This window comes from Globicephala melas, chromosome 10 (genome assembly GCF_963455315.2).
Source record: "Globicephala melas chromosome 10, mGloMel1.2, whole genome shotgun sequence".
Taxonomy (NCBI): Eukaryota; Metazoa; Chordata; class Mammalia; order Artiodactyla; family Delphinidae; genus Globicephala; species Globicephala melas.
In genome coordinates this window covers 41,767,301-41,794,434 of record NC_083323.1, presented here as the reverse complement: position 1 = coordinate 41,794,434, position 27,134 = coordinate 41,767,301, and the positions used below count along the sequence as shown (strand labels likewise).

Sequence of the window (27,134 nt, the reverse complement as noted above, 5' to 3'; positions counted from 1 at the left end):
CACACCGTGTGGCCAAAAAAACCCAAAGAAACAAAAAACGGCATGCAAAATGCCTCAATAGGGACTTCCTGGTGATGCAGTGGTTAAGAATCCACCTGCCAATGCAAGGGACACAGGTTCAATCCCTGGTCCAGGAAGATGTCACATGCCACGGAGCAACTAAGCCTGCGTCCCACAACTACTGAGCCCGCGTGCTGCAACTACTGAAGTCCACGCGCCTAGAGCCTGCGCTCCGCAACAAGAGAAGCCATCACAATGAGAAGCCCGTGCACCACAACGAAGAGTAGTCCCCGCTTGCTGCAACTAGAGAAAGCCCGCATGCAGCAACGAAGACCCAATGAAGCCAAAAATAAATAAATTAATTAAAAAAAAAAAAAAGAACCCTCAGCATGGGAAAAAAATATTAAAAAAAAAAAAAATCTTGTTAGTCACCAGCTTCTGTTAACACTATGGGGCACGGTTCAGCATTAAAAAAAAAAAAGCACATTGATACAGACAGAAAAATAGATAGATGATAGAAACGAAAGAAAGAGAGGAAGGAAAGAAGGAAGGGGGGGAGGAGGGCAGGCAAGTCAATGTGGCAAAATGTTGATAATGCGCATATTTAAGCAGATCTCTTCCTCTCCCTGCATGGCCTGGGTGCAAATGGAGACTCCTATACCATGTGCCCAGATATTTAAAGTTATAAGGCAAACTCACAAATAATAAAATATGTTCTATCTTTTACTTTACCAGTATGTCTTCATAATGACCTAGAAGCCAAGTTCAGATTTAGAATTCACAAACTCCTACAAGTTAGAGCATGGCACTGTAAGGACAGCCAACCCCTGGTCTCCTGGCCTGCAGACAGTCCCCTTCCCTTCCCCCCACGCCCCAGGTCCATCTTGCACCATAAGGGACCTTATGCATATGCATGTGTGACACCTCAGTTCATGCATTCAAGCACCATCTGTGAGGTGGCAGAATATGCCACCCCCCAAATTTGCCACGTTGGCATAAGGATTATTTTGAGCTGAAGGCAACTGAGAAGAAGCAGATAGAAAATAAGCTCCCTACCCTTCCTCTACTTGCCTAAAAGCAGGACATACATTTTCAAAGGCGTCCCTCTTCCCCTCTCTACCAGGAAGAACAGAAGTTAATCACCAGAGATAACTTTAGGTCTTTTATACCTGGAGATGGCACCACAGGAATCTACATAACAAACTTTACTAACCAGCTTTTATCTGTCGTTAGTTTCCTATATATTTGCCTTCCCATTATTTGCTGTCCCTAGAGACTCAGGTCCTTTTCCTTTATCTCATCACTTCTATAAAAATTTATCATTCCTTTGCTAAGATACTATATAAACTCAAGTTCTAACTAAATCTCTGGATTATTCATTTTTCCCTGGGTACCTTCCATGTATACATGAAGTATACTTATTAATGCATTTGTTTTATTTTCTCTTATTAATCTGTCTTTTGTTGTGGGGGTCCTAGCCAAGGACATAGAAGTGTAGCGGGAAACTACTTTTTCCTCCCTATATATCCACGTCACAGCTCCTCACTCCCACAGACAGCTGCTTCTTGGCCCAAGGGGTGTGCATAGTGGATGTGACCTAACATCAGGAAAGCAGATCCCAAAAAATGAAAGTAGGAGGAATTCCAGGGTCTAGGATACCTGAAGCATATGGAATAAAAGTGAGGGGCTGGGGGTGGGAGATGAGCTCCGGATGGGGTGCCTTTTGACCTAGAACACTCCTCTTGGTGAGGAGTGAGCCTGGAGGAATAAAGAGGCCTCCAAAGTGTGGGGCAGAATTGGATCTAGGTGAAGGGATACTTATTTTCAGTATCCCTTTCAGTATCCCTGAATCTGCTGGTGCCAGTTTTTAACATTGTGGCAAACGTTCCCCCACTTTTCTAAAAACACATTTGAGATGATTCGGGAAAAACAATTTTGTATCCTGTTCTTTTTACATATCATTATAACAATTATAGGGGAGAAGTTTTTAGCCAAGACCCCTGGAGTAAAAGGGAGATTAACAAGAGAAAAACCAAAGAAGTTTATTAATATGTATACCTCATGTATACATGGGAGATACCCAGGAGAAAATGAGTAACTTCCAAGGTAGCTTAGAATTCAGGCTTAATTACCATTCTAATGGGGAAAGGGGAGGAGGAATGTAGGCCTCTTATGGGAGAATAAATGATTTTTAGAAAAGATAAATTCTTAGAAGACTAGATGGGAGGTAGGATAGTTGGTGACAGAGTTTGGGGGTGGTGTTGACTTCTAGTATTTTCGGTGATAACAGTCAATTTCCCCTGGTTGATGAAACTCCTGGGGAGGGGATCTATGACAGTTGAGTTACCTTGGGAGGTTCCATCTTCAGGCAGATAGGGGAGTTCAGAGAAAGCCCCTCCTTATATGTACTGTTTTTCCAGTGTCTACAGCTCAAGATAATCAATACACCAAAGTGGTATATTTTGAGGGGGCATGTCCTGAACTCAGTGTCAGTGTCCACTTGGAATTTCCAATTGACAAAACTCAGGCATGTGTTTACATCTGACTTCTAAGGGAGCTCAGAAATGCAGTCTGACAGTTTGCCCAGGAAAAGACGGAAATAATGTGACTCAACCTATCCAAACTCTTCCATATACTAACAGAGTAGATATCTGGAAGTTGTACAAGTAATTTATGGTTTCAGCTTGACAGTGGATGAAAGCATGAGGCCTCTAGGGGTCTCTGCGTCCCAGAGAACTCCATGAACCTCAACTTGGCTCAGTGTGGCCATGGATCTCTTAGAAGTCTCCTTCAGTCTCCAACCTCCATACATTCCTAAGAGATCGAAAACTCTTCTGAGGAGTCTGTACTGCTACCCATCCCTTCCAAATGTACTTCATGACATCAGTTCTGTTAGACCTAGAGTTTTAGCCAATTTGGTGGGAATCACTGTATATGTCTCCAGGACTGTCACATATTCACTCAATTCTTCATTAATTCCAAAACATGATGGAGGAGTCCATTATTGTCTTCCTAAGGAAAGTCTTAGTGAAATCAGGTGGATTTCAGAGCATCCTCTCTGGTTAGGAAAACCCTTGGGTAAGCCCTTTGCATTCCCCCATCATTACCTCAGCAACCATCACTTAACGGACATCCAGTATTATGTATGTTAGATCAAACTAGATTGAATTGCTTTCAGGTTTGACAAGTCATTTTATTATGTGACTCTCTAACTTTTTTTTTTGCGGTACGTGGGCCTCTCACCGCTGTGGCCTCTCTCGCTGCGGAGCACAGGCTCCAGATGCGCAGGCTCAGTGGCCATGGCTCACGGGCCCAGCCGCTCCGCGGCATGTGGGATCTTCCCAGACCGGGGCACGAACCCGTGTCCCCCGCATCGGCAGGCAGACTCTAAACCACTGCGCCACCAAGGAAGCCCCTCTCTAACATTTTACCTGAAATTTTTATTGCAATAATTATAGATTCACATGCAGGTGTGAGCAATAATACAGAGAGTCCCTTGTGCACTCTTCCTAGTTTTTCCCAATGGTAACATTTTGCAAAACTATAGTGTAAATCACAGCCAGGAAGGACACTGACTTGAATGCAATCCACCAATCTATTCTCCTCACCCTGGGTCCTTAACCCCTAGCAACCACCAATCTGTCCTCCATTTATAAAATTTTATCTTTCAAAAATGTTATATAAATAGAATCGTAACCTTTTGGGGTTTTAATATTTTTCCCTCAGGGTAATTCCCTGGCGATTCATACAAGTTTTTGAGTATATTAATAATTTGTTCCCTTTTTTATTGCCGAGTAGCACATTATGGTATGTATATACCAGTTTGTTTACTCACCTTTTGAAGGACCTCTGGACTGACTACAGTTTCTAGCTATTACAAATAAAGCTGCTATGAACCTCCATGTACAGGTTTCTTCCATTTTTTATAGTTCTACTTTTTAGAGAAATACTGTGACTGAACCAATCTATGTACTCTCAGACCCTGAAAAGTCCTGGTGCCCTTAATAACTACCTCCATTCCCACTTTTTTTCCAGCACCACCCTGGCATATAGCTTCACCTCTGAATACTGCTGGCTTTACCTTCTTCATACGTCTTCTGTTGCCAGAAATTTATTCAGGAGTCCAGATTTACTCTGTAACTAATACCCTTGGACTTGAATCTTGGATCTACTTTCTCTGTCTAGCCACCTTCTTGTAGATCTTGAAAATTTTTTGTCTTACCCACTCCAACCCTCAGTTCCTTGTGGACCTCCAAGGTCCTTACCCTGGGCTAGTTCTCCCCAGGGGAGAACCTTTACCTCACAATTACTACACAGAAATTTCCACTCTAGCCTATACATGGACACTCAGGAGACACCACTTTGCAACTGGAAGCAATACTGTCCCTTTCATGTGAGGTTACCATGCGCCCTCAGCAGACACTGAATCTGCTGGTGCCTTGATCTTAAGACTTCACAGCCTCCAGAACTGTGAGAAATAAATGTTTGTTGTTTATAAGCCACCCGATTTATGGTATTTTCTTATAGCTGCCTGAATGGACTAACACATCAAGAAAGAAAAGAAAGGAAAGGAATGGACTTGGACCTTTTTACTATAGCCCAGAGCAGAGCTGATCTAAGCCACTCGAGGTCATTCCCTAGAAATCAGCAATTACATTCTTCTAGGACATGGCCATCAGTAATCTATCATCCCAGGAGAAGACATTTGTGGTTTCTGCACTACTTTTCCTGAATTCCAAATAATAGCTTCCATCAGACTAAATCAAGAAGGGAAGAAATTCACCTTGTAGAAGGGTGTAAGTTTCTATTCTAGGTAATTTTTCAGCTTATGCTCAAAGGACTTTCACTGGAAATGGGGTTTCTCTAATTTTTCTGAGAGAACATCTGGAAAGATAATTCAAAACTGAGACTGTCAAAATATCACTGCCAAAGTGTGCATCATTTTGGACAGCGTTTTAATTCACTGTAGTCGGCCTGTGCCCCTGGGAGCTGAGCTTTGTGCTCGAAGTCATAATAAGATTACCTGCCTTTCTCAGTCCCTGTGTTATCAATCAATCCTGTGGTTGATGAAGTTACATAAAATAATCATATAAGCCTTTGATGCAATGATGATGATGACAAAAAAGCAGTGAAATAAAATAGGGCCAGCACAAATTAATCCCCCTGTGTAAAAGTTAAAGCTAGAGAAGTTGTAAACTTAGGACATTGTCGTTAAATATCAGGATTTATCATTTATACCCAAACACTGGATTATAGCCATTCTATAAGGCAAATATTTCAAGAATCTCAGGTTTAAAGTTATCTTAAACGTTATTAGTTGCAGAGATAATAAACTGACCATGGGCCAAATGTGCAGACATGTTGTGTGTCCCACAGTGTTTCCCCCCGTGGCCCCCATGGAACTGGATAGCACATTTACAAATTGAAAAATAGAAAAACTTCTCAACACAGGACTCAAATTCCTGCATGGAAACTCTTGGTGCTGAATAACAACTGATTGTGCTCTTTAGACAGAATATTCACAGACCCCATTACTCCCTATTATATCTCCAACTTAGGGGCCAAAAGCCTGCTACTGTTTATCACAATGCTGTAACTATTTCACCTGGAGGTAAAGGAGAAGTGAAGTACTTCTTCCACTTGGCCTCTTCTTTTGGCCTAGCCTCTGTAGGCATCTGAATCTGGGAGCCTGATCTGGCTGACAGCCTCCTCCCTACTTGATGCTTGGGTCCTCACATAACCTCTCCAATCTATGTATAGTCATAGGGAATTCACCCTCCCTGAGGCAGCCAACTCCATCTTTAGTCAGCTCTGAACATTAGAAAGTTCTTAATATTGAACAGAAATGTATCTTCCTACAGTCTTCACTAGTCCTAGTGCAATTCCTGGAGCCACACACCATACAGAACACTAACAAATACCAAATACTGCAATGAATTTTGCAAAGCACTTAGCCCACAGCCTGGCATATAGTAGGTGCTGAGTAAGCGCTGGTTTCCTTCTCTGATCCATTTTTATTTTTTATTTAATTTTAAAATAATATTTATTTATTTTATTTCATTTTTTGGTTGTGTCGGGCCTCAGTTGCGGCACGCAGGCTCTTTGTTGTGGCGCGGGGCTTCTCTCTAGTTGTGGCGCGCAGGCTCCAGAGCACATGGGCTCAGTAGTTGCAGCACGTGGGCTTAGTTGCCCACTGCCCCACCCCCGGCATGTGGGATCTTAGTTCCCCAACCAGGGATTGAACCCAAGTCCCCTGCACTGGAAGGTGTATTCTTAACCACTGGACCACTAGGAAAGTCCCTCTCTGCTCCACTTTTAAATTTAACAACTATTTGACAAATATTTGTTGAGTGCCTTCTATATGTCAGGCACTCTACTGGGAGCCAACAATAAAAAGATGAATAAAACACAGTCCCTGAATCCTAGAAACTAACAACCTAGTAGGCTGAGATTGATCTGTGTGCATTCTTTTACAAAGCTGGGTTAGAAATATGTAAAGGACTCCCAAATTAGAGTAGGACATTCTACTTGATTTTTGTGGGGAAGTAGGGCTGTCCAGGTGTGTAGTTTGAAAATTATTTGTCTAGTATCTAAAGGCTGGCATGTACTTTGGGAGCAAAATCACATTGCCCCTGCCTCAGTGACAATATATAGTAAATTTGGCTTTGTATAGGAGGATTAAAGACCTAAGGAGTCTTAGTATCAGTTGGAACATGGCTTCACTAATACTTTCATTTAAAAATCTTAGAATATGATAAATCTGAGATAGTAAGCACACTGAGCTATAGGATCAAAGAGAGTGGACATCTGACCCATTTTTGGTTATTTACAAATAACATCGTAGAAAATTATAAGGGTGTTGAGGCAATAGGGCAGGGAGATGTGAAGACATCCTCCCCAGAACTTGGGGTCTGTAGGTAATACTCAGGTTAGTGGTCTCCTCATTGTGCCCTTGTGCCCCCCACCCAAACCCTACTTCCTCTCAGTAGGTGTTTAAAGAGTGGCTTCAATTTGTGAATTCTGCAACTAGATAATGTTTAAGATAACTTGCCTTAAGGGGGGAATTCTGACAAGTAGATGGGATTAGAAGTTTTCTAAATATATATTGAAGAAATTCTGACACCAAAAGCACAAGCAACAAAAGCAAAAATCAACAAGTGGGACTACATTAAACTAAAATATTTCTGCACAGCAAAGGAAAAAAAAACAACAAAAGGCAACTTAAGTAATGAGGGAAAAGATTTGCAAACCATATTTCTTATAAGGGATTAATATCCAAAATATATAAAGAACTCACACAACTTATAACAAGTAAACAATTTGATTAAAAAATGGGCAGAGGGCTTCCCTGGTGGCACAGTGGTTGAGAGTGCGCCTGCCAATGCAGGGGACACGGGTTCGTGCCCCGGTCTGGGAAGATCCCACATGCCGCGGAGCAGCTGGGCCCGTGAGCCATGGCCACTGAGCCTGCGCTCCGCAGCGGGACTGGCCACAGCGGTGCAAGGCGTACCACAAAAAAAAAAAAAAAAAAAAAAAAAAGGGCAGAGAAATTTAATAGACATTTCTTCCAAAGAACATCCAAATGGCCAACAAGTACATAGAAAAATGCTCAACATTACTGATCATCATGGAAATGCCGATGAAAACTACAATGAGATATCATCTCACATCTATTAGAACGGCTACTGTCAACAAGACAAGAGATAAGAAGGATATGGAGAAAATGGGCACTGTTGGTGGAAATGTAAACTGGTTTAGCCACTACAGAAACCAGTATGGAGGTTCCTCAAAAAATTAAACATAGAACCACCATATGGACCAGCAGCCCCCCTTTTAGGTATATATTCAAAGGAAATGAAAACAGGATATTGAAAAGATATCTGCACTCCCATGTTTATTGCAGCATTATTCACAATAGGCAAGATATGGAAACAAACTAAGAGTCTGTCAATGGATGAATGGATAAAGGAGATGTGGGGAATTCCCTGGTCCAGTGGTTAGGACTCCGTGCTCTCACTGCCGAGGGCCTGGGTTCAATCCCTGGTCAGGGAACAAAAATCCCATAAGCCATGCACGCAGCCCAAACAAACAAACAAACAAAACTGTGGTATACATACAATGAAATATTATTCAGCTATGAGAAAGAAGGAAATCCTGTCATTTTTCAGCAACATGGATGGACCTTGGGGGCATTATGCTAAGTGAGCTAAGTCAGACAGAGAAAGATAAATACTGTATATCACTAATATGTGGAATCCAAAGAAGCCAAAATCATACGAACAGAGAGTAGAAGGGATGTTACCAGGGGCTGAGGGTGGGGGAAATGGCGAGATGTCGTTTAAGGGGACAAACTTGCAACTAGAAGATGAATAAGCTCTGGAGATTTAATGCACAGTATTGTAATTACAGTCAGCAGTACTACATTACATACTTCAAAGTTGCTAAGAGGCTAGATCTTAAATGTTCTCACTATGTTAATCATGTGACTATGGAGGTGTTAGCTAAGCTAAGGGGGTAATCAATTTGAAATATACGAACGTAGTAAATCAACGCAGTTGTACACCTTAAACTTACACAATGTTGTGTGTCAACTATATTTCAACAGAAAGGAAGGAAGGAAAGAAGGGAGGAAGGAAGGAATTAACTGTACCCAAGGCAGTTTCCTAGAGTGGCCACCTGCAAGGCCATCAGTCCTGGACCTGCTAGGCTGTTGAAGCCCATTCATGAACAGGTAGAACACCTTCAAAGGAACAGTGTCAGACATGGGAGCAGGACTGGATCGTGTGTCGGCAAACTCACTCATGTCTCTTGCACGCCACATTTCCATCCTTGATATCTATACCATATAAAAATTGGGTCAGCCCTTCAGCTTAAAATTCAGGGTCAGAGACTTGCCAGTCTTGATTGCTTTTATCCTGTATCCCTTTGGGGTGGATAAACTGGGGTGGATAAAGCTTTGTATTGATATTTGGACCATTAAAAAACATTTCTCTCAGATCCTTTTCGGAATATTTATTATTTTAAGAGTCAGGATCAAATTATTAATAAGATTGATGCCCTCAAAGTGAACACAATGTTTTGCCATCCCTAAATAAAAGGACAGGCTCTAGAACAAGGAAAGTGAATAGTCAGGTTAGGTATGTTCTGTTCAAAGTCCCCAGGAATTTTGTGTCCAGTTGAAGAAGAATTTTAAATTATTATTTTTCTTATATTCCTCTTTTTTCCAAATAGGACTTAGTACACATATGTAAAAGCTGGTAAACAGAATAGTGAATTCACTCCAAGCCATGTCATGTGAAAAGGGAACAGAAATTTGCCGACTTTGTCCTAGGTGGGATATCCTATAAATCTCTCTTAGAGAAACAAATGCATCAGCACATGCAGATATATGTACCAGAATATTTTTTGAAGCATTACTTTTTCTTCTGTTAAATTTTTTTTATTACGTCTATACATATCCATAATCAGTATATAGTTCTGCATATTTTTTCCACTCAAGATTGTTTTTAAGATCTAAACATGTTGTTACATATACATCTAGTCCACTTATTTTAACTATGATATAACTACATCAGTTTATTTATTGATTCCCATATTCCAGAGCATTATCTTTAATAATAAAAAAACTAGAAATAAAATGTACATCTGCAAACAAAAATTGTTGAATAAATAATGATATACCTATATCATAGAATATACGCAGCCATTATAAAGAATGAGAGAAAGGCATTAATTTGGAAAGATGTCCGTGATAAATTACCAAGCATAAAGAATAATCTTGTTTTTGTTTAAAAAACTTATAAAACTCTGTATGTATACTATATATGCATACGTGAGTTTATATAAACATGGAAAAACATACCCTATAAACCCAATGAAAAGATACCTAATAAACAAAATGTTAACACTGACTGATTTACACGGTCGTGGAACCAGATGGGTGGGGGAGGAAGAGACTATACATTTTTATGTATATGTAAAAAGAACAGGATACAAAATTGTTTTTCCCGAATCATCTCAAATGTGTTTTTAGAAAAGTGGGGGAACATTTGCCACAATGTTAAAAACTGAGAGAATAAGTTCACTGAAAATACGGATCCCTTCACCTAGATCCAATTCTGCCCACACATTGGAGGCCTCTTTATTCCTCCAGGCTCACTCCTCACCATGAGGAGTGTTCTAGGTCAAAAGGGACTATGGTGGCCAGTTATTTGGTCAAATACCAGTCTAGATGTTGTTGTGAAGGTATTATGTAGGTGTGATTAACATCTACAACTAGTTGACTTTAAGAAGATTACCCTCAGTAATGTCGGTGGGCCTCATTCATGCAGTTGAAGGCCTCAGTGCAAAATCTGAGATTTTGGAATTGCCAGACCCCATAATCATGTGAGCCAAATCCTTAAAATAAATCTTTTTTACATATGTTTAAAAATATACAAAAAATAGTACCGTATTGTTTCTGTTTCTCTGGAGAACCCTGACTAATACAGCAGCCTTCTGAATATTCACGTTGATGTCGTGCTCAATTTTTATAGTATATTAAAGTAGCTTGCTTCATGACCAACAAACTAGAAGTATATGTTCACTTCTGCATTGTCAAATCCATTTGATAAACACAGTCATGATCTACATTATCTGCCCTTTGCAGTTAGTCCTTGATCATCACTGCATAGGAAATCTTCCACAACTTGCCATTCAGTTTTCAGTCATACATTGTTCTGATTCCAATATTCTATTTTTCATTAAGAAAGACACCACGTTTTCTTCTCTAATAACTTTTCTTACTACATTATTGATTACAACGGGTACTTCCTTTTCTTCTTTTCCCTGTTACTTACAGGGACAGCTTCTACTCTTTTCAAAGAGTGAAATTAAACCCAAATTTCAAAATAACAAAAATGAACACAGCAGATATGATAGTGATGAGTGGGAGCTCTGAGACACATATAATGATCAGAACTGTCTTCGCCACCAAATGAGTTTTGTCTCTGACCTTATAAAAAAGTGTTCTCTTTTTCAGAGCTCTTTGGATTTTGTAATTGCAGAGGAAGGACGGTGGACCTGTACCTGCCTCCTGCTGAAAGGTCACATATTTTGAAACGTTCTTGTCCTTGTTTGACTAAGTGACAAGGCAGAGTATTCTCTGGAGAGAGCTCTCCCTGCCGCCCCATTTTGTGACATATGGGACAGTACTAGGGCGACGGTGATCTCATCCTCCCGGCTTGACTTCCTCTGCTGAGCTTCCAGAGCAGTGGAAGTCAGAGCCTTCGGATCCATCGGGCAGAGCTGACTGACGACCTGGCCTTGGCTCTCGCAGTTCTTTGCTGGCCCAGCATTCTAAATCTTGGTCAAGCTGGCACCCCAAAGGAATCCCTTTTTCTGCTAATATCAAATCCTACAAAAGCTTCCCTCACTCTCTGTGGGCTTCTACTCCCCAGATGCTGGTCCCCAGGGAATATGCTTTCTTGGTTCATCAAATCTATGCCACTTGTTGGGAACACGGGGAGATGGAGGAATTGATGGCCAAGGAAATCTGCATACCTGAATTCTGCTCTAGAGTGAAATATATGCACAGAAAATGATGCTGGTCAATGAAGCCCAAGCCCAAGTGCACAGCCTTGTGACCCAGCATAGACCACATATAACTTGGTTGAATGTGTTTTTGCCCAGACTAGTCTGAGTCCTTAGGCCTTTTGTCTTAGCCTCTGGCCCTATCAAGAAAAAGGTATCCGGAGCCAAGAGCATGGACAGACTCTTTACTATTAGTGAAATAAGGGGATGTGGGGGGAGTGAGAGGCGCTGTGAATATCTCCTGGTCAACAGCATCCCTGATTTTTATTCTTTGACCTGTTATCCCATAGACATAACTTCTAGATCCATCATATCCGGCCTTATGGGATGAAAAGTATCCAAAGAATCAGTGTCAGCAGAACATTTTCCCCAAAACAGACCAATTTAAACCCTGTCAAAAAGACTATACTTTCTAGAAACCTGCCTCAGTCACTCTTTTTGCCCTTGATCCTGTTCTTGAGGGAAGAGCAAAGGTAGCAGTGATGGTGGAACTCTGAGATTCTCAGGGCCAGCATGGTGGATGTTTTATGAAGTGATGGTTGAATGAATGAAAATGGAACAAGATTTCTCATAATCACAGTCAGCCTCTACCTCAGAATTAGCATAGAGGTTGCTGCTCAAGCCATTTGCTTACTTACCACCCTGGAGGAAAAAAATAATCTTGGGCTAATGGCTGACTGAGGCAGTAAGAGATGTAAATGCAGTAGATATTGCACTTGGAAGCAAGGAATCCAGATAAGTCCCAACTTCCTCTCCACTTGTGTTTCTGTCTTCACTTTGGGAAGTGAATCAAAGATGCTGATGACATCGGCACTGCCAAACATATGTCAGATCTTAACACATACTCTGTAATAGAGGTCACCCTTTTTTTTTTTTCGGTACGTGGGCCTCTCACTGTTGTGGCCTCTCCCGTTGCAGAGCACAGGCTCCGGACGCACAGGCTCAGCGGCCATGGCTCACGGGCCCAGCCGCTCCGCGGCATGTGGGGTCCTCCCGGACTGGGGCATGAACCCGCGTCCCCTGCATCGGCAGGCGGACTCTCAACCACTGCGCCACCAGGGAAGCCCGAGGTCACCCTTTAATAAGGAAGAACAACCCTACAAAATATTTATTCTCATCCCCATTTCTGAATTAAAATCTTGACCTGATGTACTTCGCTGCTTGTGTTGTTTTCAGAAGAGTCTAGACTGGAAATCTACTTATATTGCATATTAGAACACTAGCAAAACCTATCTTCCTTCATAGGCTATATCCTTATGGCCTAGATTCATCTTCATATCCATTACTTGACCCATCTTAATGAAAGACTCTGAATGAGTCTGGGAGAAAGTTCATTCTGATATGTAGTCTCATAGGTGTTCAGACTCAGACCTATTCTCAAGTCTCATTGGAAACTCACTGGTAGCATGCAAAGTCATTTGTTGATTGAAATACTATCACTGATTAGCCACTGTAATTAATGATTAGTACTATCACCAATTACTGACATACTACCACTGATACTCTTTTGTCAATTATCTCATGATAATAGTCTGAAACACCATCCTCTATACAGTTAATACAAAATCCATTTTTGGTATTTATGCAAGTAAAGGCTTAACACCTTCCACAAATTACAAGTTCAAAAAAGAAATGCTTTAATTTCAGCTCTTTACCTAGATGCAAAAAAAAAATCGCCAGAATTTGCTTAAGCTTAATTCAATATTGTTAAACCTGTTTTACAGATGAGGAAAGTGTACAGATGAGACACAAAGAGGTACCATAAAATGCTCAAGGTCACATAAACAGTAAAGCTAGCATTTGAACTTAGAGAATTTGCTGACAGAAACTATGTTCTCAACTCTTATGTAAAACTACCTCTCACCAATACCCTCCCTTACCAAGGCCCTAAGGCCTTCCATGATCTGGCCTAATACACCTCTCTGGTCTCATTTACTCCCATGCTCACTCTACTCCAGTCACACTGGCCTCCTTGCTGTTCCTTGAATATTTCTAATACACTCCCACCTCAGGGCCTTTGAAATTACTGCTTTCCTCCACTTGCAATCCTCTGTCCCTAAGTAGCCTTGTGGCTCTCCTCCTCACTTCATTTGGTGTCTATTCAAATGTTACCTCAACAAAGCAGCCTTCCCTGGACTCCCTTTTCATAAATGAATCCCCTTTGCCCCCTGCCTCTTCACTCTCTATTATTTTAATTTGCATTATGTACCTTCAGAGCACTTACTAAATATTACATAGTTACCTGTTTATTTATTGTCTATCTTCCCCAGTCAGAATGTAAGCTCACAGGGCAGAGAATTTGATTGTTGTGTTCACTGCTGTGTTACTGGCTCCTAGAATGGGCCTGGCACATACTAAACACTCAATAAATATTTGCTGAGTGAAAGAATAAAGGAAGGAAAGACAGAACGGAGGAAAACTAAGCAATTCATTAAGATTATGATGCTGGTTGTGTAATCAGTTAAGTATTTCTAACCTCAGTCATGCCACCATATGATGTTCATGATATTCTCACATGTAACTCAAAAGATTTCTTCGTGTCATTTCCCAAAGCAAATGACGATTCTAGCTCTAACTTTCAAAGTGCCTGGGAATGGGGATAATACAAATTACTTCCTTGATTATCATTGTATTCACAAACTCTAATATTTATTAAGCACTTAATAGGGTCCAGACACTGAATTAAGCATCTACATGGCTTATTTCATTTTATTGTCACAACAGGGCTTTTAATTTTTAGTATTGACGTTTGTGCAGTGTTTACATGTGTAAGCCCTGGGGTCAGCCTACCCAGATTTAAATCATGGATCCACCACTGACTCGCTGTTTGGCTTTTTTATCATCAGTAAGAGGACATAATACAATATTAACTGTACATAACTATTACGGTTGCCTTGAGGCTTACGTGCGATCACGCAGGTGAAGCACTTGGCATAGATTCTGGCACGTAGCAAACATTCCAGCATCTTAGCTATTACTATCCCCATCTTCCAGATCAGGAAACTGAGGCTGAAAGCAGTTAAGTAATTTGCCCAAGGTCACAAACAGCTAAGAAGTTGCACTGGGATTTAAAACTGGCTCTGTTTAACAGCAAAGATGTTTTTTTTTCTGACAAACCATCTTTTCTGCCTCTCTTAGTCTAGCTCTGTGTTCGAAGGGACCCAGTGAAGTCAGTGAAGTGTAGAAAACTTTATAAACTAACTTGACTAACATTCTCTTTTAAGGTATTAGAGGTAAATGTTTGAGAACTTACACAGGGCATTATTATGCATTTGTAAGTATTGATAGAACTAGGTTGAGTGATGGTGACCTTGAGAGCTGTCTAGAAAAAGTTGATCACGATTGATTGACTAGTTAACATGAAAAGGAAAATAATGCTTCTAGAAGAAAATTTAGGAGACTACCCTTATGATTTGGGACTACGCAAAGATTTCTTGAGACACACTAACTGTAAATAAAATGATGAATTGGACTATATAAAATTAGGAATTTCTTTTCACCAAAAGACACCATGGAGAGAATGAAAAGAGAAGCCACAGAGTGGGAGAAGATATTTGCAATACTCACAACTGACAAAGGATTGTTATCCAGAATATGTAACCCTACAAACCATTATGAAAAAGCCAGGTGACTCAAAAGAAAAGTGAGGAATAGACATAGAGAGGTAATCCACAAAAAGTGTCATCGCAATGGCTAATAAACCGATGTTTATTTGTTTTTACATCTACCAAGCATGTGGCATTCTCAACTAACAACCAAGGATCTGAAAATCCAGAAAAGACAAGTGTGGTGTGGATGCTGACAGAGAACAGAGTGTAAATAAGACAGGATTCGTGTCTACAGGGATTACTTCATTAAAATACACAACATAATAAAGTGCAAGGCATCCTGCGTAAAGCTAAGATTTAAAGCTCAGGGTGGTAGCACAGCTTAATTCTGAATAAAAGGAACAAGCAGGCTTCAGAGGAGGTGACACTGAACTGTGCCCTGATGGATGCTCAAATGTGTGGGTTGATAAAGTGTCCTTCCCCACTTGAAGGCACCTTGCAGGTGGCACTGTTGACAGTAGAGGGAGAAGGAGGACAATTGGAGCAAGTCTGAGCAATTCTCCCATAGTGGCGCCATTTCAAGGATTGGTAAGACGTGGGACTGAAACAACAAGAGCTCACTTTGCAAGCACTCAAAGAGAAAAGTGTTCAAAAGGCAGTTTCTCTTTCATGAACTTACTCCATCCACCAGTGGAAGAGACCCTGCCCCTGTTCTAGTTCCTACTCTCTGCAACCCTCTGCCCAATTTCTAGCCAGGCTTCAGCTTGCAGGCCCCTGAAATAGAGATTCCTCTCGGTTATTCCACATTTTCTTCAGCGGTCAGGTTTGATCTGATATCCCTACAACCCATTTGGGTTTCACGTCTACATCTTTAGTGAAGTCGCTTTTGTAGGTCGTCAGCCTTTAGCCTCTGGAAGCTTCAGGAGAGGTAGAATGCGCACTATTTCAGCTAACTTACCCTGGGTGTGGGACACAAAGTCCTGCTCCTTTAAAAGGTTTCCAGTGTTAGGCTTCCAGAAATAATGAAAATACTGTTAACTGGACGGCAAGAATTTCAAAGCAGCCCTTTTATCTGTGGTGCAAAGGCACTAAGGTCGACCTCCTTTGCTGTCAGTCATTCCAGTTTAAGGCACAATAGCTTTACTGTTCTTCTCCAGAAAACAGTGAAACCCTCCTGGAGCCATTTGATAAAGGGATTTTGGAAGAAAAAATTGGATGACTTTCCAGTGAAAATAAATCATTTCCAAGTGGGCCTTAAATGAAATGGCAGGGACACCGTCCTTCACATAGAACCAAGCACAAGTATGGAGACTCACTGCCATGTTTCACTCCAATTCATTTTGTTGTAAGGATTTGGGTAGATTATTTTACTCTTTTGGTATTTCTTTTTGGGGGGAGTTTTTATAAATTGTCTATAAACAACAACAACTCCCTTACCTAAAATTTCCTTATAGTCTTATATAGGGCAGTTGGAAGCAGGGGAGAACTATAAGACTTAATAAAGATTTGAACTGAATTCCTGAGGAAAAAGGAAAACTGAAAAAGTTAAAGTGGCTTTAAGTTCAACAAACTTCCAAAGCCAATCAGAAAACACTACGTGGGAAATATTAGTGGATGGCTACAATACTAACAGTAGAGTGAGCAGCAATTCAGACTTAAACCACCAGGCTGTGTGCACAGTCTTTAGATGTGTGGTTTTCAAACTGTGTTCCATGGAGGCCTATCGTTTTCTTAGTGTTCCATAGAGACAGAGGTGTCTCAGGGGTAGGGGTACTGAACTCAGCCATCAGCCCTGAGTTCAGTACCCCTGATTCTGAGCCCTTATGACCCACTTCAACCACCATGATGTGGGCTTGTATCTGTTTACACACTGGTGTTCCCTGTAAGAGCTGTTTGGAAAAAAAAAAAAGTATATATATATATATATATATATATATTCAAGAGAAGGGGAGTGGGGAGAAGGGTTTGGAAATCATTATTATGGATCATTTCCCTTAGCTTCTTCTAAGAGTCTCTCAAATGAATCCCTAGCAATTCAGTCCAATGCCCCTTAAACCGTGAGCACCACCCTTAGACATGGGCAAGCAGGGCACCTTGCCACAAAGTGGGCCTCATGTTTTAGAGGGCTTTCCTCAAAAATTTCTAAGTCCCAGGACTTCCCTGGTGGCACAGTGGTTGAGAGTCCGCCTGCCAATGCAGGGAACACGGGTTCGAGCCCTGGTCCAGGAGGATCCCACAGGCCGTGGAGCAACTAAGCCCGTGCGCCACAACTACTGAGCCTGTGCTCTAGAGCCCGCGAGCCACAACTACTGAAGCCCACGTGTCTAGAGCCCAAGCTCTGCAACAAGAGAGGCCGCCGCAATGAGAGGCCCGCACGCTGCAGCAAAGAGTGGCCCCCGCTCCCTGCAGCTGGAGAGAGCCTGCGCGCAGCAACGAAGACCCAACACAGCAAAAAATAAATAAATAAAATAAATAAATTTTAAAAACACATTTCTAAGTCCCCTTCAGTGCCTGGGACTGGCTGGGTCCAGCAGTGCCATCCAGGCAAGTTACTTCCTAGCCCGCATGGTTCCTGGTCCCTGTTTCTCCTCTTCAGAGTGCTCTCTGAAACTCTGCCTGGTATGGGTGGTCAACCAGTTGTCCCAAGGAACTCTGGAGCTTGCCCCTATGGGGTTTTTCTGGGATCACATGGCCAAGCCCCAGTTCCAGGAGTGCAGACTGACAAGCAGATTGTTCCTATTGGCCAATGCAGTATTTATTTCACAAGATAGTTTAAGATTGGGTTGTCAGAGTAGTGCTGACATTCTGATTTGGGGTTACTGACACTCACAAAAGACATAAGAAAAAATCAGGGCTTTGGACAACTGATAGTCCACTGCCCATCTTTGGACTTGAGCTGCATCTGCGGGCCTGTGCATTGGCTCTTGAGTGTCCATGCTCCAACTACAGTGACATCTCTGGTCTCAAGCACCCAAGGGTATTGACAGCGGTAGCAGGAATCCTTTACCTCTAACCTTTGCTGTTGGCACCCAGGGCAGTCACCCCACTCCTTTTGCAGGCGACGTACCACATACCAGGGAGTCCTCAGGAGCGACCACACCTGTCTCCTCCGAGGCCTTTGAGATCATTGCTGTGCAGCAGCAGCAGGCCTTCTGATCAATGCCCTTTCTTTCCTCTGATTGATATGGTGACATCGTGTTCTCCCAGGTAGGTCTTAAGGCCTGCCAGATGAGGGATGGACATTCCTTGAGTAAATGGATCTGTGCTCTTCCCATTAGATCCACAGGCTCCTCCTCTCCCATCCTCACTGAAGGTGATGGTGTGGAAATTCAGAGTGTGTTCAATGTTAAAAGAGGACATTCTAGGAATGCAGTGATTATGGCCTAAAGAGTTTAAAAGAAGTAGTGGTTGGAATATGAGCTATTTTACATTTAAGGTATAAAATCCTGAACAATAAATTTAACATGAGCAGAAAATGAATTATTGTTCACATTTTCCTGCATCCCCTGGAAAAGACTTGCATCTGTGATCATGATCAATGATAATGATCTCTGAGAGAATAACAACTTCCGAGAGGATCACTGGAAACCAGTATGACAGGCAGCATGATGGATGTTGCCACATCAGGAGTAATGATACAACCAGTGCGAAATAACTGATTTTAGGGAACTGCAGGAGCAAAAAGATCTATATTGTTTCTACAGAAATAGCGTGCGAAAGCCACGACATCTGAGTCATAACTGTGTTGCTACCTTTTTCTTGCAGTGGAAGATATAAATTAGCTGGGAACAGCATATTTAACGAGAAAGAGCATGAAGAGATAGTTCCTGGACCTCAACAGGAACGGATGGGGCCTGGATATTACAAAGAATCTTTCATTCACTGATCGGATAGAAGACACTTATGAGTATCTCTACTCCACCCATTTTCTAAATCGTCAGTTAATCATCTTTCATGGGCCCACGAACTTTGCATCTTCCAAACTGCCAAAGAGTGCTCTTTCTAAAACGCAAATCTAATCAAGTTCTTCCTGCTTACAACCCTTCAATATCTAGGGAACCAAACTGAAATTTTTTGGCTTGGCACACAATTTCCTTCATAATTTGTCTCTTAGCCTCATCTTCTGTAATACCCCAATAGCTACTCTATGTTCTAATCACACAATTGGCAATTTTCACAATCCTCAGTGCTCTTAAATGTTCTACCCTTTCTTGGGATTCCCTTACCATTAACTGTCTTCCTAAATGATTCCTACATGTCTGGCAAGACCCACTCAGGCTCTCACCACCACCTCCCTGATATCTACTTTCCCCCCACCTCTTCCAGGCTGAAGGAAAGCAAGGGGCCAGTGTAGCTAGAGAGAAGTGGGGGAGGGAGGGAGAGAGGATGAGTTGAGGTCAGAGGGTGTGGGGTACAGTTCCCAGAGCTCCTCAGAGGATTTCATTCAGAGACAGATGTGAAGCCATCAGATGCCCGCCCCCCAGTGAATTGCACCTCCCAATATTCACATCCTTAAGAAGTCCCTTCTCATTCTAAACGTAGGCTGGCTGTACGATTCAGTTTAACACAACAAGGCCGAAGTGACAGTGTGCCAGTTCTGAGCTTAAGTCACCAGAAAGCATGGAAGCTTTTGCTTTTGTGCTTTGGAAATCCCTGGGCACCGTGTAAGACATTCAGCTACCTGCTGGAGAGACCATGTGAGCAGGCCATATGAAAAATGGAGAGACCGGAGACTGTATGGTGAGAGGAAGAGACCCAGCCATCAGTAGCCCAGCTGAGTCCATCTTCCAGCTGTCCCTGCCAAGGAACCAGACATGTGAATGAAGCATCTTGGATATTCTAGCCCCATCCACAGACGTGTGAAGGTCCCATGAGACATCCACTTGAGCCCCAGTCAATCTATACAAGCATGAAAAAACAACAAAAAGGTTATACCAAGCCACTAAATTAATTGATAACTGAACCGGGACTCAACAGGTGAGAACGGGTCTTGGCATCAAGTATCGATGGCAAGATGTTGGGTGGGGGATGTGTGGCAAGTGTCACTAGCAAGCCCCACATCTGGCATCATGAAGCAGGACTCTTGGACCCAATGGGCACGCAAGGTGCAATCCTAGGCATCCAGCAAGACTGTACCCACACTTGTTGTTGGCCTAGCCATACTTTCCCACTCCCTATCGTGCTCACCCCATCAATCCCACACTTGACCGAGAGAGGTGAGGCATCAAACAAGTTCAGTGTGATATCTACCCAAAGCTGTGTCAGGCGGTAAGGCAAGGCGACCATCCAGCTGGCAAGAAGCTGAGGACAGGAAGCCGATACCCGATTATATGGTATAACAGAAATGGCTAAGCTGATTACCAGTTAGTCCTTTGCTCTTCTGGTCAAGGGCACAGATTCTATCCCAGCTAATTTGGCTCTATTCCATGGCCACTGGCTAAACCTTTGATCCCAACTAGCTGTCCAAATTGGACTCCCTCCATTAGTCTTGGAAAAAATAGGACAAGACACCATATTATTTTGTTTTGTTTATTATAAATTTATTTATTTATTTCTGGCTGCATTGGGTCTTCGTTGCTGCATGCAGCTTTCTCTAGTTGAGGCGAGCGGGGGCTACTCTTTGTTGCGGTGCGTGGGCTTCTCATTGTGGTGGCTTCTCTTGTAGAGCTCAGGCTCTAGGCATGTGGGCTTCAGTAGTTGTGGCACATGGGCTCAGTAGTTGTGGCTCACGGGCTCTAGAGCGCAGGCTCAGTAGTTGTGGCGCATGGGCTTAATTGCTTCACAGTATGTGGGATCTTCCCGGACCAGGGCTCGAACCCGTGTCCCCTGCATTGGCAGGTGTATTCTTAACCACTGCACCAGCAGGGAAGCCCAAGACACCATGTTTAACTCACAGGTTTTCTCAGGAAAATGCTGTGTTGTGAGTCCATATTACAGTAGCATCATCAGAAAAATAACTGGGTTCTACAATTCATCCACTCATCTCCTTCCTTCCTACATCCCAGCCTAAAGCTGTTCCTCTTTGAATTCCCTGTATCTATTAATGAGATCTCCATTAATAGATGGAGGGCCTTCACCCAGGCCCTCAGGTTTAAACTTTGACATTATTTTGAAGTCTCTCTTCTTTCCACCTACTACACCCAATCTACATCTCGGTATCACTTCTGTACAACCCTTAGCTCACTCTTTTTATTCCCATAGTCCTAGTTTAGGTCTACGTAACTTACGTGAAGGGTTCCAGGAACTTCTTAACTGGTATTGCAACTTCTACTTTTTCCTTCCCTCCAATCCGTCTTTTATATGTTTGCAAGAATAATCTTCCTAAAGTCTGTTCTGAGCATGTCGTTTTTCAGCTCACAATCCATCAATGATTCTCTAATTCCTGCAACAGGGCTGCAAACTCAAACACCTTCAGGTGATTTAAATGTAAGATGTGACTGAATGTTCAGGAGGACAGGGAGCCGTGGAGGCTTGCTGCCAGGTGGAGAGAATGGATCCTGCTAAAGACATTTACATTCCATATTTTTAGAACTACTGCTCTGACCAAACGAACCACAAAATTCCACAAAATAAAGGGCAGACTCTTTAGTCTGATATTTGAAGCTTTCCATGACTAGATTCCAACCTACTCTTCCAGCCCCAGAGCATTACTGTCAGTGTGTAGTTCAGAGATGGTACGTATATGGCACATGGCCATTATTCTTCCGATCCTGGTCCATGGTAGATATTGCCACTGATCATGGTCCTCTTTCCTGCTGGCTCAGATTCAGGCTCAGGATCCTCCCTAACACAACACTCCAGAGAGCAACTATGAGCCAGGAGGGCTTAGTGTGCCAGTGAAAACCTATATGCCATTGTGTGCAACTCATGTCTGATCAATTCCAGCTCTGGATAAATCCCCTTGTTCACTGTACCGTACTTATTATGCAGACTAGACAATTTGAGAATTTTGAAATAAACAGCTTGTTTAGCTGTTTTTCTCTGGCCCACACTCTGGGTTACCTCAGAGGCTGATATGCTCTAGGCTCAATCCCATTTTAGGTGAGCTGCCCACTGGTTACTACAGGTCATGGCAGGAGACCGGTTCTGATCCTGGTAGTCTGCTCTAGACAGAGGTTTAGAAGAGGACCCCATCTTAGCAAAAGCTGATTTCTTAGAAAGTCTCCCATCCCCATGCCCCACTTCTAGCCTTGCAGTGGCAGTTGATCTCAGAGACCCCATCACTGCTGATACTGCTGTTTCAGCTGGACTTACAGCAAAGCTGGTCCACAGGATTTTGTCTGTTCATAGGTCATTTGTTAATGTTGTGTCTATAGATTCAGTCTCCCTAGAAGCATCATAATCTAGGTTGCCCACTGGATTTAGATCAGTGGTATGTGTGGCTTGTGGGAGATGTTTATGGGACAGTGTCCATACAGAGTCCAAGATTTCCCCAATGGAAAGTTTATTCTATTCTGTAACCCTTGCTTCTATGACTTGGGGTCTGCTTCCCCTTTTCCTATTTAATCGGGGCCTGCCCATTCCAAAGAGCCCAATTTTCCTCTTTGTTTGACAAGATGTTTATACTTTCTTCTAAAGCAACTGACTTTATTCTTTGTCCTAAAGGAGAAAGTACGACAGATGCTAATAATATCACACAGACTAACTCAAAAACCCAAGGGAGGAAAAGTAGGAGAACAGTTTATTTTACAACATACTTAATGGAGCTCGTCTGCCTTCATTTATGATCCTCTTGAGAGGCCTTCAGCCTGGCACCTGCTGTAGTGGACATCACACATATCGTGCTCTAACAACAGGCTTGGAAATAGCAAAATTGGACATGAAAAAGGAGTCCTGCCTCACATGTCACCCTAAATGCTACTCTGCTTGCCCATATGGGCTAATATGCCTCCTGCAAAGCCTTAAAATTATTAGGTCCCTGGGGCAACTACAGCTCACAATGCAGCAGGTTTGAGGGTGAATGTGTAGGGTGGTCAAATTGCAACGGGGAGCCAGGACCCCCATTCTCCCCATGGCCTTAACCCACTGAGTGTCTTATGCTCTTCAAAGTTCCTGTTTTATTCTTTTATTTTGTTTGTTTTTTACTTAGGAATAAACTCTGATATGGATTGAATGTTTGCATCACCCCCGCCCCCTCCCCTGTCCATATGTTGACGCCCTGATCCTCAATGCGGTAGTAATTGGAGGTGGGGCCTTTGGGAGGTATTAGGTCATGTGGGTGGAGCTCTCAGGAATGGGATTAGTGCCCTTACAAGAAGAGACACGAGAGAGATGATCCCTCTTTCTGCCATGTGAGGACAGGGTACGAAGACAACCACCTGCAAGGCAGGAGGAGTTGCCCTCATGAGACCCTGAATCTGCTGGCACCTTCATCTTGGACTTCCCAGCCTTCAAAACTGTGAGAAATAAATGCCTGTTGCTTATAAGCCACTCAAACTACGGCAACTTTTTTTTTTTTTTTTTTTTTGCAGTATGCGGGCCTCTCACTGCTGTGGCCTCTCCCGTTGCGGAGCACAGTCTCCACACACGCAGGCACAACAGCCATGGCTCACGGGCCCAGCCGCTCTGCGGCATGTGGGATCTTCCCAGACCGGGGCACGAACCCATGTCCTCTGCATCGGCAGGCAGACTCTCAACCACTGCGCCACCAGGGAAGCCCTACAGCAACTATTATAGCAGCCTGAGCTGACTGAGACAAACTCCCACAAGAATTAGTTATATTTGAAGAGAAGAAAAAGAGGTAAAATCCATGCTAAGGACCACCTGCCAAAGTATCTCTCCCAGGGAGAGTGATTATTTCCATCTATCCCACCTGCACAAAAGGTGGAAGGAGGTGATCCATGGTGAGGATTCCAACCCCACAATGCCTCCTGGAACAGGGATTTGTCAAAGTTGGGGTTTTATCGTTAATAAAGACAAAGGTGCTGTAACGGTGGCGTGGGGGTTTCTGGAGAAGGCAGAACTTGATGACCCCTAGGAAAATGAACCCTCATAACGACTCACGTTTCACCAAAAGCTTGTCCACCACTGAGAATTCGCCTCAACTGTGACGAAAGGGTCAGTCCAGGCCTGGGTAGCTAGGCCTCCCATCTGATCCCTGCCCCAGCTCAGGGGACATACACTGTCCCCCGGGCCTGGGGCCAGGTGGAGAGTGTCCTTCAGCCTTGAGGTCTCCAGTGCACATGGAGTTGCATTTTATGAAAACTCATGGAGGATTTAAAAAAAATTTTTTTTATTAACCATTTTACCAGTTTAATAGAGACAGTCACTTTTTTGTGGAGAGGAAAATATAATTTTACCAGCAATCCCACTACTGGGCATATACCCTGAGAAAACCAGAATTCAGAAAGAGTCATGTACCAAAATGTTCATTGTAGCTCTATTTACAATAGCCAGGAGATGGATACAACCTAAGTGTCCATCATCAGATGAATGGATAAAGAAGATGTGGCACATATATACAATGGAGTACTACTCAGCCATAAAAAGAAACGAAATTGAGCTATTTGTAATGAGGTGGATGGACCTAGAGTCTGTCATACAGAGTGAAGTAAGTCAGAAAGAGAAAGACAAATACTGTATGCTAACACATATATATGGAATTTAAGAAAAAAAACGTCATGAAGAACCTAGGTGTAAGACAGGAATAAAGACAGACCTACTAGAGAATGGACTTGAGGATATGGGGAAGGGGAAGGGGAAGTGCTGACAAAGTGAGAGAGTGGCATGGACATATATACACTACCAAACGTAAAACAGATAGCTAGTGGGAAGCAGCTGCATAGCACAGGGAGATCAGCTCGGTGCTTTGTGACCACCTAGAGGGGTGGGATAGGGAGGGTGGGAGGGAGGGAGATGCAAGAGGGAAGAGATATGGGAACATATGTATATGTATAACTGATTCACTTTGTTATAAAGCAGAAACTAACACACCATTGTAAAGCAATTATACTCCAATAAAGATGTAAAACACATATATTCCAATAAAGATGTAAAACACACATATATATATATATATATATATATATAATTTTACCAAAAGAGGACACTTTGTCATCCTTACTCCCACCTAGCCACCCCCACAACTCTTTGATCATCAACGGGGTGACTCCAGATTAATGTAACACACCACCCAGTGAGGAGTCATGCCTGAAATAGCCTCCCAGCTGAGAATCTGCGGGCTAAGGATGATGCCAGTGCTGGTAAGGGGTGACAGGGACCTGTGATATGTAACAGAATGTTTCGCGAAACAACGAACTAGTAACTGTGCTGGAAAACTAACAAAATTATGTCCCTCTCCTAACCGTCCTAAGGATTTTAGGGTTTTTTCGTAGTTAAAATTTTATTAGGAAAGAGGAATACTCAGGAAGACTGAAAAAAATCACAAGATATGATGAAGAATTAATTAGGAAAAAGCAGACAGAGAAGGCCGTGACAAATAATAGCATATACAACTTCTCTCATGGTACCAATAGTCAATCTCCTGATACTTCTGGTTTTCTCATAAAGCCATGTTTTATTTCTATCATTTTTCAATTTATTTCTTGGCAAATATTTAGGTGTTTTACTCATTGCCTTATATAAAGTTAACAGTACATCTCCTGTGTTCTGTCATGTCCTTTTTTTTCCTAGATGCTGCTTTAAATGGCAGGCCAGGGTGTAGGGTGTTTGATGTTCTCTGAGTTACCAGGAGTTCTGGGCTGTAAATAAATCATGAATGTACCACATCATTCATGAATTATACATTTTTGCTTGTGCTTTCTATAGAACACTATGCATCAAAATCGAAGTACTGAAATTTTAGGTGGTTTAGATCATTAAAATAGCTGGCTATTCAGCCTTGCAAAAAGATTTTTTAAGAAAAAATCTACGTCTACATAAAAATTCTTACCAGCTGGAAAAAGCACAGCTGTCACTACGCTTACCAACACCACGGTGATGCATTAGGTCACAGAGAACATGAAGGGGTTTAAAGACACAGAGTCCTAATGTCATGCGGTACATATTTCAATTTTTTTTTTTTTTTTTTTTTTTTTGCGGTACACGGGCGTCTCACTGCTCTGGCCTCTCCCGTTGCGGAGCACAGGCTCCGGACGTGCAGGCTCAGCGGCCATGGCTCACGGGCCCAGTTGCTCCGCGGCATGTGGGATCTTCCCAGACTGGGGCACGAATCCGTGTCCCCTGCATCAGCAGGCGGACTCCCAACCACTGCGCCACCACCGAAGCCCTTCAATTCTTTAAATTAAAAATAGTACTTTCCATAACGTGCATCCTTTTAAGTCTTTGGGCTTGCAGCCCAATTACACGGCTAATACGATATTTTCTCCTCTTTCACAAATGAAGCACAGTCTGTCCCCAACTTACTAAGAACCCAACTTAGAAGTTCCAAAGCTTCATTCAGAGGTTGTTTGGTTGGAACAGATTAAACACATTTTCCCAGAAAGAAGATGAGTGGTTCTGTCCCCATGCAAGCTCACAACCTGCTAACTCACAAGATACCAGCAATATGGACCTAATGATAATCTAGAAAATGATCAACAGATAGAAACATATTTCTATGGAAAACTGCTCAGTTATTCAACTTGGGATAGGAAGAACAGATTTCCTGTCATTCCTCCTTTGTTCCTGCCTTCCTTAGCTGTTATGTCATAGACCTGAGGCTGTTCCACCCAGGCCGGGGCTGGGAAGGGTGGCAAAATGGCAAAACGAGGGTCAGTATATATGGGTGCACCGATGTGGAGGGTTGATTCTTAATTCCAGGGCTCTTTGAATTCCAAATTATGTTTCATGTGTGTTTCATGCATGTGTGCACGTACCAACGTGTGTTTTCTAGAAAGATAGTCTGTTCCTTTTGTTAGATTCTTAGAAGGATCTCAGACCCTCAGACTCAAAAAGAAAAATGAAAAAAATTAAGAATCACTACTCTAGCAGATATAAACAAAGAATGGAATGAGATTTCTTGTCAGCGTTGTTCCTCCATCCTAGGTAATCTCCCAAGACATTTAGAGTAAGTGA

The 27,134-nt window shown here is 42.4% G+C and overlaps 1 protein-coding gene across 1 annotated transcript in view; it reads right to left on the bottom strand.

Moving 5' to 3' along the window:
- The window catches only part of BBS10 (Bardet-Biedl syndrome 10), an 81,297-nt gene that overhangs the window by 15,855 nt on the left and 38,308 nt on the right, over nt 1-27,134 (bottom strand). The gene's annotated exons all lie outside the window — the stretch shown is intronic.